The sequence below is a fragment of the Acinonyx jubatus genome, chromosome E2 (genome assembly GCF_027475565.1).
Source record: "Acinonyx jubatus isolate Ajub_Pintada_27869175 chromosome E2, VMU_Ajub_asm_v1.0, whole genome shotgun sequence".
Taxonomy (NCBI): Eukaryota; Metazoa; Chordata; class Mammalia; order Carnivora; family Felidae; genus Acinonyx; species Acinonyx jubatus.
In genome coordinates this window covers 59709085-59724274 of record NC_069396.1, presented here as the reverse complement: position 1 = coordinate 59724274, position 15190 = coordinate 59709085, and the positions used below count along the sequence as shown (strand labels likewise).

General features: G+C 47.3%; 1 protein-coding gene across 1 annotated transcript in view; it reads left to right on the top strand.

Moving 5' to 3' along the window:
* LOC113592401 (zinc finger protein 154-like) overlaps positions 1-15190 on the top strand; it is a 224576-nt gene that overhangs the window by 170040 nt on the left and 39346 nt on the right. The gene's annotated exons all lie outside the window — the stretch shown is intronic.

Below are 15190 nucleotides of genomic sequence, written 5' to 3'. Positions count from 1 at the left end.
AAGTCAGTGGAGACTCTGCAGCAATGTTGCCACTAAAAATACTGTAGACTTTAACAGATTACCCACAGAACTACTACTGTGTTAGGTAAAAACCTGAAATTCTTAACAAAAAATTTTAACATTTATATGTATTTGAGAGAGACAGAATCCGAAGTAGGCTGCAGGCTCCCAGCTGACAACACAGAGCCCAAAACAGGGCTCAAACCCACGAGCAGTGAGATCCAGACCAGAGCCGAAGTCTGACACTCAACTGAATGAGCCACCCAGGCGCCCCGAGAAATTCTTATCCCCAAACCATGAAATGGAAGACTGGTAAGCATGTTCAAGAAAAAAATTTCACACACACCGGGGAATTCTTGCAAGAAACGCATTAGCATTTGGTTTCCCACTGGGATTTCTGTATACATGATGGCCTTTCTAAAACTAAGAAAAATAACATTGCAGCAGACTGCCTGCCTGCCTCACTCCCTTCCTTACTCCCTGGTTTCACACCAGGAAAATCGCACTCAAAATGCGATTCATCAACTCCGGAACAATGTGGAGAGGATTCCAAAACTAGAAGCTTATGATCTGTTACTGGTTCCTAAATTCAGCCCCTTCACAGCAGCAAGTTCTTCCCGTTTGTCTTCACCGGATTGTTCACACAGTGTGATTATAACCTTCAATTCGAATTCTGAGGCCGGTTTTGCTTGTTTCCAACAGTGGCAAGAACAACCAATAAGGCATACCTTCTTTCTTGCAATCGTAATACTTAGGTACAAAATCTTTAATGCTTACTTTTTAAGTTGCTACCCCTGTATAAAAGCTGTCGATAGCATCCTTTCTGCCAGCAAACACCTTGACGACCCACAGACCCACACGCCCACTTCTGGTGGGCAGATACCCCGTCTTCTCCCGGAAATTACCAGTGACAAGTGAAACCCACCAAACCCAAGACCCCCCTCAGAGCCCTGCCGCTATGCTGTGAGCCATACCACGAGTCACACTGAGTCATACAAATCCTATTCTAACCTCCCCCCTCCCGCCAATGGTTTTTGGGTGAGCGCATCACAAGATCATAAAGAACCACCAGGCCAGAGGTATCACAACTATAAATTAGGCAGTGTGTTAAGAATGGACTCACGGCGCACACCCACTTTTAACAAATTCTGAGCATAATTGAATATGCACTTGGAACTTAAAAGCCCTTCCACAAGATTACGTCCACGGAGGTGTACATACTTCTTTTTGAAGTGAAATCACAAAAGGAGTTGGTCTTGGCCCCAAGCGCTGGGTTAACATGGGTGGTTCACGCTCAGTATGTTACCCTTTCCCTTTTTACTTTCGGACAGATCATTTTTATTCTTTTAAAAGTTTGTTTTAAGAGATGGAGAGCAGGGGAGGGAACGAATCCCCAACAGGCTCCTGAGCCAAAATCAGGACTTGGACTCCCAACCAACTGAGCCACCCAGGCACCCCTTGAACAGCTTTATTAAACCTGTCCCCAAGGAAGGGGGCGTCTGGATTAAGTAGGGATTGCCGCATGCATTCATACTGAGATGGCACATCTAACCCTAACCCAATTGAGGATGACCTTTACTGCTAAACCTTCTTGGCTCTCATCGGTCCTTATTAATTACACACAGCAAAGTCTTTTTCACAGCCAGCCACACCAACACCAAAACACAGGAACCAGAGCAGCCGAAAACTCGGCTCTAGAGTTTTTCCTGTTCCATGCGGCACCAATCGCCTCGGGCGCCCCTCGGGGAACAGCACGACAGCCCGTGGTTCAGCCACCACCAGGGCGGGGCGCACCTGGGCTACCACGGAGCCCCTGGGCGGGAGGGGTGCGTCGGGCGGGCTGTGCACTCTCCCGCTTCCCTGCGCCGCGCTTCGGGTCCTCTCCGGTGCCCTTCCCGAGTGCTTTTCAACTTCCGCACCTGTTTTCCGCGGTCGGCCTCACGCCGGCTTGAGCCTCAAGTGGACCCTAACCAGGCGCTCTGCCTCCCAAGCGACCTGACACCGGGAAGGCCCCACTGGCCAGGAGGCCCCAGCGGCCCCGGGACTGGGCCTCCCGACGCCACACTCGCCGTGCCCCACCCGGAGGCAGGCTCCTCCCTGGTCTCTCATCGTTAGACCGACTTCGTGCTTCAAATTCAGCGGGTTACCACTTCCCTTGGGAGGCCGGGCCACCGTGATCAACTGCCGGCAGTGCAGGGAGAGACGCCGCAGAGAGCCAGAGGAGATCCGGGCACCGGGCCACTGTCTACGCCCATCTTCACCCCCCCCCCCCCCCACCATGCCCTGAGGGAGAAGGGGACACGGGCGGTCACGAGCCGGCCGGACCGGGAGTTCCTGCGGGGGAAAGAGGACGGCACCATACACGGTGTGGAGCCGGACTCCGGCCTCCCGCCCATCCGCCCCGACACGTGCGCCAGGGGTCCCCATGGCCAGCGGACCCTGCCGCGCCACCACCGCGGGCGCAGGACGCACATACCCAGGCGCAGGCCCACGCACGACTCGGCCACGGACATAGCTCTCCAGCAGGGCCGGGAGTAGAGGGGGTGCAGCCCGGGGCGGGAGTACGTTCTAAGGGTCCACGATCAACGTGGCCTGCAACTCACTCCACCCTCCGCTGCACCCTAACAGCCGCGGGAGTTTCATTGGCAGCCCCCTCCCCCCGCCCCACCCCGGGGCGGAAAGGCCCCAAGCCCGTCCCCAGAGAGGACCCCCGCCGAGATCAGACCCCAGAGGTCAGAAGGCTTAACCGGGAGCCCGAGCTCGGAAGCACCCCCCCCCCCCCCCCCCCCGCAGAGCACAGTGTCCGTGTGCTCAGTGGCGTCACCCCTGACCTGGGGGACAGTCCGGCAGAGGACGGGGCCTCCCAACTGTCCGCGGGCACCGCAACCCGAGATGGACAGGGCATCCCCAAGGGCCTTTAAGTCTCCACGCCAGTACGAGCTGCCCGGGCCTCCCCTCCGAACCATGCCAGAGCTTCTGGGGTCCGACCCCCTGTCCCTCTCCGCACCTGCTCCCCTCACCACCGAGGGCGCACAGGGCTCCGGGTGGGAAGCCAGACACAAGGCTCGGGGCCGGGGTGGGTTGTGGGGGGAAGAGCCTCGGGGGCGGGATCTGGGCACAGGGCCAAAGACCCTGCACCACGAGGGCGAAGGTAGCTCCGCGCGGAAGCAAAGGTGGGACCGGTGACACGCGTGGTGGGAGGGGGACGCCACAGGCGGTGGGTAGGCACAGAGCACCCCCTCACACGGTGACCTCGGGGACGACCCAGCGCTCGCTCGGAGCTGCCGCCGCCCTCTCCGATGACCCTGCAGGTTCCGCTCCCGGCACTGCTCTGGTCCCAATTCCAGCTGAGTGGCCGCACGCCTCGGAGAGCAGACTCCATATACGCAGCTTCCCCCGCGTGGTCAGGGGGTAGCATGCGGTAGACCTAGCACAGAGGGCACCAGCTCCTCAAACCGCTGACCTGCACGCGTCCAAGAAGCCCACCTCCGCCCGAAGAGGAGGAGGGCCCCAATCCATCCCTCCTGAGTCATGGCCTCAAGTCCAGAAAAGAACCACACGGGGGAGCCTGGGGGCTCAGTTACTTAAGAGACCGACTGGATCCTCACACTCAGGTCTTGATCTGAGGGTCAGGTGGACGTGAAGCCTACTTAAATAAAGAACCAGCAAACGAACCACATAGAGCCATGGTCCCACAGCTCATGAATACCCAGCTGTGGTATCCAATTTCAAAGTAACTGCTTCCAGGCCAGTAAGGACACTCAACTGTTGAGGGCAGCAGCAGCAGCCACCCCCAGGGCCAAGTGACCACCTGCTCCCAAGCGCCAACTTATCAACAATACCCTCTCCTGGAGCTGGGGTTCCCACGGCTGCTGGCACCAGATTCACCCTCCAGTGGGTCCGCGCTAAGGACTTGGAGTGGACTCGTTCTGAGGCCAGGGCCCCGGGGAGCATCCTGTATCACTTCTCACCATGGTCTGTGGCCCCAGCAGGTGCTTTGGGTGCCTGCTGCCTTCCCCGGACGTGGTAGTCCTTTCTCAGGCTCCCTTTCCGGAACTGTACCCAGATTTCCCAACCCCTGGGGTCCCTATCATCACAGCAATTGCTCCTGGAAGAGCAGGGCTACAGGTCAGGTTAGACGGGACCTGACTGAGGTTCTGGTGTCAGAATAAGGAGCAGCCCGGGACACACCTTTGCCCGCACACACCACTGCTGTGGAGCCGCAGCTTGGATACGGAGGGAGCCACAGGGGCCTGGTGAGCGCCGCCCCAGGTTGACAGCATGATGGGGTGGGCACCACACGGCAGGGGCAGCAAGGGACCTTGGGTGCGGCGAGGGGTCGGGGACATCTTGGCTGCAAGTTGGCCGCCAGGAGAAGACACCCCAGAAACCCAGAACGCCCACTGGCCTTTGACGACCCTGTCCGGTTGAGGCTCCGCCCCCACAACCGCCCACGCCCGCTGCCCCTGGTCTACAGCGCGGGCAGGATGCCTGCACCTGGGACACCGACAGCGGTGGGGGGGGGGGGGGCTGGGCCGACACCCGTGTGGCAGAACTGGCTCCGGCAGCAGGCGGGGCTGCTCGGTCTGGCGTGCTTGGAAAGTGCTGGAAAGTGCGCGCAGGGACCCGCAGGGCAGCTCGGAGAGCGCGGTGCAACGCGGAAAGGCCGGCAGGAACAACTGGAATGCAACCGTGCTGCGGGGAAAAGCTGCTCCCCCGCCCTTCCCCACCCCCCATAAAACACCGCCAAAGAGACAAAACCACAAAGGACAAAGGCCAAACATCCAAGACGAATGTGTAAAGAGCTCTCAAAATGCAACAATGTTACCTCCAATACACAAAAACGCCCAAAAGCGAAAGAGACAAAACACGCAGAACGTTTCACGGAGGGGGAGAGACGCCGCTGGATGGCAAGTAAGCACATGAAAAGCTGTGAGCGGTTTCCTGGGAACGCAAGTAAATCCCAGCAGGTATCAGGATATGGTGGAGAACAGCATCCAAATGCTTGCGGGCTCGTAGAGAAACTGGGCCATTCATGCATCGCTAGTGATGTAAAATGGCACGCCTGCTCTGGAAAGTGTGGCAGTTTTGAACACGCGACGAAAACAAAAACGACAAACTTGTAAATAACTTACAACCCAGAACCTCAACCTGGGCTTCTGTCCCAGACAAATGAAAACACGTTGTACAGTGAAGGGTTGACTGAGCAGGTCTAGAATACTCAGAACCTACATATTCCAAAGAAAGGTCTGATCTCACTCCTCTTAGAGAGGAAACCTCTAAGCCCTTGGGTAGTTAAGGCTAACAATGTGATTTTATGGTGGGGGGCCCTGGGCCATGTACCAGTTTGACTTCCAGGAAGTCAGCTTTTGTAGAGTCCTGTAAGTCCTTCTAGGAAGTGAGGCATCAAACCCAAGAGTGGACGGAAGGACCCCTCCCTGGGCCCGATGACACATGTTCGGAGAAAATCCTGGACATGAATCTTGTTAGCAGCTCTGGTCATCATAACCCTGAACTGGAATCAACAACGATGTCCTTCAAGGAACATGCGGTTAAACAAACAGTGGGGAGAGTGGTTACGGAAATGGAAATAAAGTGTGTGGATACACGTATCAAGGGAGAAAACGGCCATGACTGGACAACGGACTGTCTATTGTGCGGGGTGATACAGGATAAGGAAACGCTTCCAGAGTTTGGAACAGGGGCAGTAGGTAAATTATGATAAAATCCATTCACGTGGGAAGTCTGTGGGCACAGCCAACGCAAGGAACTCCTTCCTGGAGTGCTTCAAGATAGGACAATGCAAGGAAGGAAGAAGGTCAAGATTTTATGCCAAACCATTTTTAGTATGGTGTACTATGAGACATCCGATTCAGAAAACCAACTCGGTGGTTGTATATCCAAATCTGGATGGAGATGAAGTCTAGTGTTTATAGAGTTCACAATTAACATCTTACAAGTGGACTAGATCACACAGAGGTTGGTTTAAAAAATCATTAACAACGGCGGACTCTGAAGGGCCCTGGGTTGTGCAAAGGGTGCGCTTCAAAGTTTAACACCCAGGCAGTGGAGCCTGTGCCAGCAAACGGTGCCGTGGAGGCCGTCAGGAAAAGTAGAATGAAGGGAGAACCTTCTGGTTGTCAGGAGCCAGAGATGAGAGTGTCTTGTGGAACAATGATAAGGAGGCCACTTACCTGGACTCCTCTGAAGGAAACCAGAACACGACACCCCAAAAAGATGCCTCTTTGGTATGTGGGTTTGTGTTTTTTTCAGTAGGCTTCATGCCCAGCACAGAGCCCAGTGCAGGGCCTGAAGCCACGACTCTGAGATCAAGACGCAGGCTGAGATCAAGAGTCAGATGCTCAGTATAAGACACAGAACATGGCAGACAGAGAAGAAGGGGAATCCGAACTTCCCACGTCTCTTAAACACAGAAGCGTTGAAGCCAAAGGACTTTGAACCCCAAAAGTCTGGGAGGAAAAGAGACAACTCAGCTACCAGGGATACACTGAGACAACCTGACGGGCCATAGGTGCGTGACTGTGAACTGGGAGAGAGAAAATGAGGGATCCCATAATGCGGAGAGACAAAGGAAAGAGAAAGAGCAGCTGGGGAAGCAAAGGACTATGTCTGGACAAGAGGAAAACCTCCGACTGGGATGAAAAAAGACCCAATCTCTAACTGCAGGGCTTTCTCCAGACCGGGGCCAGCTTGCCGGATCGCACACCTGGAGAGAAGGGGAGCCAGCCCTGGGCTTGGGGGCTAGGTCAGGGGCTCAGTCTGCAGGCAAAGCGCTCCCCTTCCTGGAGTGCTTCAAGATAGGACAAAACCAGCTGGACCACATATTGGGCGTGTGGCACTGCACTTCCCTGGTACCAGGGTGCACGGAGCAGGAGTTTGAATCCGGACCAAGCACCGGGACATGGCAGTCGGTGGAGTGAGACAGACCTCCTCATCTGTGCCTGTGGCAGTGAGGAGGGCTCAGACAGAGTGATTTGGGACACGTGTCCGTGGAGGAGAGACTGGGGGGTCGCCATTTTTGTCCCCACCACCACCAAGGCAGGGCCTCAGGGATGGGTCCGCAGGGCCCACAGTGGAGTCGGGACCCACATACACGAAACCACGCCCCTCCGCACCGGGTAAATGTGTATCTACTGGAGCAGAATAGACTCTGTGGAACCAGGCAGACCCCTCCGCTTGACCAGCGCTGCTGCATTGCCTGGATTAATTCTAGGACAATTCTTGCTATGTAGATATACTCTCCCCCCATTTCTCCTCCTTATCTCTTTTCAACTCAAGGCTGGTTACTCTGTTTATTGGTTTGTTTAAACAGACATATTTAATCCATTCTCTTCATACATGTTCTACACCTCCTCCTTCACATTCCTTTCTCTTTTTCCGGAATGATCAAGCCATATAGTTTCTCTGTCTGGGCAACTTTATCTTATTTTCTTTTTCCCTGCCTCCTTCTTTATTTTCCTTTCTCTCTCTCTGGATTAAGTCATTTAGTCTCTCTGCCTGGTCAATATTTATTTTTTCTTTTCCCCCCGCCCCTGTCATTTCTCTCTTTGTATGCTCAGCATACGCCAGCTTCATCAGCACTGCTTCTACCTGGTTCTTTACTTGTAGCTGATGTTTCTGGTTTTTTGCTTTTAGTTTGTTTCTTTTTTCTTTTTTTATTTGTTTGTGTGTTTGCGTGTTTTTGTTTTCTGTTTGTTTGTTTTCCTTTCCCAGGCTACTTCAAGGAACAAAGGAAAGCACACCTGGTGGAGGGTCCAAAACATCACTATGAGTAGGGAAATAAAATAACCAAAATCACAACAACAGAGAGCAAGTAACACTGTCCAAAAAACACCTCCTGAAGGGCCAGGCCCTGGACAGTGTATGGCCCCTCTTTCATATAGCAGTGTTCGCAGGTGCAGGACACATAACAAGCTTTTAAAACACATAAGGGACAGAAAACTAGCCAAAATGATGAAACAGAAGAATTCTCCTCAAAAGAAATTCCAGGAAGAAATGACAGCTAAAGAATTGATCAAAACAGATATAAGCAATATAACTGAACGAGACTTTAATGTTTATTTCTGAGATAGAGACAGAGCATGAATGGGGGGGGTGGTCAGAGAGAGGGAGACACAGAATCCAAAGCAGGCTCAGGCTCTGAGCTGTCAGCACAGAGCCCGACGTGGGGCTCGAACTCACGGACTGTGAGATCATGACCTGAGCCGAAGTTGGACGCCCAACCGACTGAGCCACCCAGGTGCCCCTAACTGAACAAGAATTTAGAATGATAGTCATAAGATTAATCACTGGACTTGAAGAAAGCATAGAAGACAGCAGAGAGTCTATTGCTGCAGAGATCAAGGAACTAAAAATAGTAATGATGAATTTTAAAATCCTATAAATGAGGTGCAAAATAAAATGGAGGCAGCCACAGCACAGATTAAAGAGGCAGGGGGGAGAATAGGTGAATTAGAAGACAAAATTATGGAAAATGAGGAAGCTGAGAAAAGAGAGACAAAAACATTCTGGATCATGAGAGGAGAATTAGAGAACTAAGTGATTCAATGAAACAGAACAATATCTGTATTGTAGGAGTTCTAGAAGAAGAAGAAGAAGAGAGAGAAAGGGGCTGAACGTGTACTTGAACAAATCATAGCTGAAAACTTCCTCAATCTGGGGAAGGAAACAGACACTGAAATCCAAGAAACACAGAGAACTCCCTTCAGACATAACTTGAATCAATCTTCTGCACGACATATCACAGTGAAACTGGCAAAATACAAGGATAAAGAGAGAACTCTGACAGCTTCTAGGGATAAATGGGCCTTAACATACAAAGGTAGACACATAAGGGTAGTAGCAGACCTATCTACTGAAACTTGGCAGGCCAGAAGGAATGGCAGAAAATCTTCAATGTGATGAACAGAAAAAATATGCAGCCAAGAATCCTTTATGTATCAAGCCTGTCATTCACAGAAGGAGAAATAAAGGTTTTTCCAAACAAACAAAAACTGAAGGAATTCATCACCACTAAACCAGCCCTACAAGAGATCCTAAGGGGGATTCTGTGAATGAAATGTTGCAAGGACCACAAATACCAGAGACACCACTACAAGCATGACATCTAAGATAACACAATGACTCTAAACCCATATTTTTCAATAATAACACTGAATGTAAATGGACTAAATGCTCCAATCAAAAGACATAGGGTATCAGAATGGATATAAAAACAAAACAAGACCAATCTATTTGGTGTCTACAAGAGAACCATTTTACACCTGAGGACACCTTCAGATTGACAGTGATGGGATGGAGAACTATCTATCATGCTACTGGAAGTCAAAAGAAAGCTGGAGTAGCCACACTTATATCAGAAAAACTAGACTTTAAATTAAAGGTTGTAACAAGAGATGAAGAAGGGCATTATATAATAATTACGGGGTCGATCCATCAGGAAGAGCTAACAATTATAAATGTCTATGCACCAAATTTGGAAGCACCCAAATATATAAAACAATCACAAACATAAGCAATCTTATTGGTAAGAATGTGGTAATTGCAGGGGACTTTAATGCTCCACTTACAACAATGGACAGATCATCTAGACACAGAATCAGTAAAGAAACAATGGCCCTGAATGATACATTGGACCAGATGGACTTGACAGATTTATTTAGAACTTTTCACCCTAAAGCAGCAGAATATACTTTCTCCTCGAGTGCACGTGGAAAATTCTCTAAAATAGATCACATACTTGGTCACAAAACAGCCCTCAATAAATATAAAAGAGTTGAGATCATACCATGTCCACTTTCAGATCACAATGCTATGAAACTTAAAACCAACCACAGGAAAAGGTTTGGAAAACCTCCAAATGCATGGAGGTTAAAGAACATCCTACTAAAGAATGAATGGGGGCGCCTGGGTGGCTCAGTCGGTTAAGCGTCCGACTTCAGCTCGGGTCACGATCTCACGGTCCGTGGGTTCGAGCCCCGCATCGGGCTCTGGGCTGATGGCTCAGAGCCTGGAGCCTGCTTCCGATTCTGTGTCTCCCTCTCTCTCTGCCCCTCCCCATTCATGCTCTGTCTCTCTCTGTCTCAAAAATAAAATAAATGTTAAAAAAAAAAATAAAAAAAAAAAGAATGAATGAGTCAACCAGACAATTAAAAAAGAAATTAAAAAATATATGGAAACAAATGAAAATGAAAACACAACAATCCAAACCCTTTGGGATACAGTGAAGGCAGTCCTAAGAGGAAAATATATTGCAATCCAGGCCTATCTCAAGAAACAAGAAAAATACCAAATACAACTCAAACAGAAGATTAGGAAATAGAAGCAGAACAGCAAAGGAAAAAGAAGCAGAACAGCAAAGACACCCCAAACCCAGCAGAAGAAGAGAAATAATAAAGATCAGAGCAGAAATAAACAATATAGAATCCAAAAAACAAACAAACAAACAGTGGAACAGATCAATGAAACTAAGAGTTGTTGTTTTTAAAAAATAAGCAAAATGGATAAACCTCTACCCAGGCTTCTCAAAAAGAAAAGAGAGGACCCAAATAGATAAAATCATGAATGAAAATGGATTCATTACAACCAATCCCTCAGAAATACAAGCAAATATCAGGGAATACTATGAAAAATTATATGCCAACAAATTGGACAATCTGGAAGAAATGGACAAATTCTTAAACACTCACACCCTACCAAAACTCAAACAAGAAGAAATAGAAAATTTGCACAGACCCAAAACTAGTGAAGAAATTGAATCAGTTATCAAAAATCTCCCAACAAATAAGAGTCCTGGACCAGATGGCTTCCCTGGGGAATTCTGCCAGACATTTAAAGCAGAGTTAATATCTATCCTTCTCAAGCTGTTCCAAAAAAATAGAAATGGAAGGAAAACTTCCGGACTCATTCTATGAAGCCAGCATTACTTTGATTCCCAACCAGACAGAGACCCAGCAAAAAAAGAACTACAGGCCAATATCTCTGATGAACATGGATGAAAAAATTCTCAACAAGATACTAGCAAACTGAATTCAACAGCATATAAAAAGAATTATTCATCATAATCAAGTGGGATTCATTGCTGGGCTTCAGGACTGGTTCAATATTTGCAAATCAATGTGATACATCACATTAATAAAAGAAAGGATAAGAACCATAGTATCCTGTCAACAGATGCAGAAAAAGCATTTGACAAAATACAGCATCCTTTCTTAATAAAAACCGTCAAGAAAGTCGGGAAGGAAGATACTTAAACATCATTTTAGAAGGAACATAGTTAAATATCATAAAATCCATTTATGAAAAGCCCACAGCTAATATCATCCTCAATGGGGAAAAACTGAGAGCTTTCCCCCCTGGGATCAGGAACACCACAGGGATGTCCACTCCCACCACTGCTGTTTAACATAGTGTTGGAAGTCCTAGCATCAGCAATGGGACAACAAAATGTAATAAAAGGCATCAAAATGGGCAAAGAAGAAGTCAAACTTTCACTTTTCCCAGACGACATGATACTCTACATAGAAAACCCAACAGACTCCACCAAAAGACTGCTACAACTGATACATGAATTTAACAAAGTTCCAGGGTACAAAATCAATGTACAGAAATCAGTTGCATTTTTATACACCAATAATGAAGCAACAAAAAGAGAAATCAAGAACTGATCCCATTTACAGTTGCACCAAGAACTATAAAATACCTAGGAATAAACCTAACCAAAGATGTAAAAGATCTGTATGCTGAAAACTATAGAAAGCTTATGAAGGAAATTGAAAAAGACACAAAGAAATGGAAAAACATTCCATGCTCATGGATTGGAAGAATAAACATTGTTAAAATGTCAATACTACCCAAAGCAATCTACACATTCAATGCAATCCCAATCAAAATTACACTGGCATTCTTCTCAAAGCTGTAACAAACAATCCTAAAATGTGTATGGAACCACAAAAGACCATGAATAGCCAAAGTAATGTTGAAGAAGCAAACCAAAGCAGGAGTCATCAAAATCCCAGACTTTAGCCTCTACTACAAAACTGTAATCATCAAGACAATATGGTATTGGCACAAAAACAGACACATAGACCAATGGAATAGAATAGAGAACCCAGAATTGGACCCACCAATGTATGGCCAACTAATCTTTGACAAAGCAGGAAAGAGTATCCAATGGGAAAAAAAAAAACAGTCTCTTTAATAAATGGTGCTGGGAGAACTGGACAGCAACATGCAGAATGAAACTAGACCACTTGCTTACACCATACACAAAAATAAATTGAAAATGGATGAAAGACCTGAATGTGAGACAGGAAACCATCAAAACCCTAGAGGAGAAAGCAGGAGAAGAAACTTCTTTGACCTCGGCTGCAGCAATTTCTTACTTGACACATCTCCAAAGGCAAGGGAATTAAAAGTGAAAATGAACTATTGGGACCTCATCAGGATAAAAAGCTTCTGCACTGCAAAGGAAACAATCAATAAAACTAAAAGGCAACCAATGGAATGGGAAAAGATATTTGCAAATGACATACTGGATAAAGGGCTAATATCGAAAATCTATAAAGAACTCACCAAACTCCACACCCAAAAAAACAAATAATCCAGTGAATAAATGGGCAACAGACATGAACAGACACTTTTCCAAAGAAGACATCCAGATGGCCAACAGACACATGAAACAATGCTCAATGTCACTCATCATCAGGGAAATACAAATTAAAGCCACACTGAGATACCACCTCACACCAGTCAAAGTGGCTAAAAGAAACAAATCAGGAGACTATAGATGCTGGCAAGGATGTGGAGAAACAGGAACCCTCTTGCACTGTTGGTGGGAATGCAAACTGGTGCAGCCGCTCTGGAAAACAGTGTGGAGGTTCCTCAAAAAATTAAAAATAGAACTACCCTATAACACAACAATAGCACTACTAGGAGTTTATCCAAGGGATATAAGAATGCTGATGCATAGGGGCATATGTACCCCAATGTTTACAGCAGTGCTTTCAACAATAGCCAAATTATGGAAAGAGCCTAAATGTCCATCAACTGATGAATGGATAAAGAAGATGTGGTTTATACATACAATGGAATACTACTTGGCAATGAGAAAGAGTGCAATCATGCCATTTGCAGCAATGTGGATGGAACTGGAGGGTATTATGCAAAGTGAAATAAGTCAGTCAGAGAAAGACAGATACCATATGTTTTCACTCATATGTGGATCTTGAGAAACTGAACAGAAGACCATGGGGGAAGGGAAGAAGGGAAAAAAAAGTTACAAACAGAGAGAGAGGGAGGCAAACCATAGGAGACTCTTAAATGCAGAGAACAAACTGAGGGTTGATGAGGGTGGGGGAGAGGGAAAAGTGGATGATGGGCAGGGAGAAAGGCACTTGTTGGGATAAGCACTGGGTTTTGTATGGAAACCAATTTGTTTAAATTATATTAAACAAAAAAAGAGTCAGATGCTCAACCAACTAAGCCACCCAAGTGCCCCTGGCACATTGATTATTTCACATTCATGACCCTTAAGACACAGCAGATGCAAGAAGAATGCTCTGATCAGGGGCCCTCCATATACCACAAGAAGACATTTTAGTCACCAGAGATGGGAGATGGGAGCAGGAACAGGGGGGCCAAGCAATCCACACCAACAAACTTTACTAAACTAACCTCTATCTTCCTAGTTACTTCTTCACCATGAACTACTCCAACCCAAACCCCTTGTCTTGTCATCTCCTCACAAATTTATTGGTTCTTTCCTGCTCTGGTCACTTCTTGAGGTCTTCATTCCTTTGTGAAGGCTCCTGTGTACCTGTAAACACTCAACAAAATGTGTTCTCCTGTTAATCTGTCTTAAGTCAGTTTCTATCTCAGGTCCAGCCAAAGTCCAAGAGGGCAGAGGAGACATTTTCCTCACCCACGGGTGCCAGAATGTGCAGGAAGATGGAAGATAGAAAGTGGGCATTAGATGTTCACCACAGAACTCATCGGTGTCCACAGCAAGAGAGAGTAGTTTTTGGAGCGATCTGGGGATGATTTAAGACTGCAGTGAAGTAAAGAGCAGATGTCAGGTGAAGAGGTTGGAAGGATGCGTGTTGAAAAGACAAGTTAGTCACAGAAGAATATATTCTTTAAAAAAATAGGTGTGTGTGTGTGTGTGTGTGTGTGTGTGTTTTAATAAGAGTTTGGGGTTTACAGCAAAACTGAGTGGAGTACAGGGATTTCCCATATGCCCTGTGCTCTGCCTTTACTGCTCCCTGCCCACCGCAAGCATACACACACACACACACACACAGACATAGAGGCACTCAGAACCCTGCCCCCCCCCCCATCCTATCAACATCCTGCACCAGAGCAGTGTTGGTTCCTCCTGAAGGACATCTTGGTTGCCTCCAACCAAGGTCTGGCAGTTATGAATAAAGTTGTGGTAAGCATCAGCGTTCAGCTTTCTGTGTGCACATAAGTTTTTGACTCATTTGCGTCAATAAATACCGATTTATTGTCGGATCGTATGGTAAGAGTATGTTGTATTTCGAAAGACACTGCAAATATTCATAGACTTTCTTAAGATGGTCGCTGAGACCACGCCAGCAGATGGAGGAATCAAGCCAATGAAGGAGGTAGAATTCCAAGATGCCAAAAAAGATGTCATTGCAGAAAAACCGTACCTCAACCCTCTTAAAGATGTCATTGCAGAAAAACCATTCCTCAATCCTCTTAAGGTTATAGCTGGGTCTGAGAACTATATGGACACAAGACAGATTAAGAGATAAACGTACACATTTATTTCCTATAACTTTTACATGACATGGGAGCCCTCCTAAGGAAACAAAGACCCAAAGAAGTGGCAAAACCTAAATGCATTTATATTGGGTGGAACAGAGTGGGGTTGGGGGAAAGTAACTAAACTGTGCAGAGACTATAAGAAGATAATAATTACTTATAACAAAATCTGTACAGAATTTTTTTTATCCTCAGCTTCCTATCCTTGACAAGAATGTCACTCTCCTTCTGGCATAGGGAGGACATCTTCCATAGAAAGGGTGGTATCTCCTGTTTTCAGGAAGGAAAAAGGGGGAGTTGAGTGCACCATTCAGGCACCTGATGTTTGGGGGGGGGCTTTTTTAAGTGTCTATAGTTCAATAAATACTTTGGTTTCTTTATT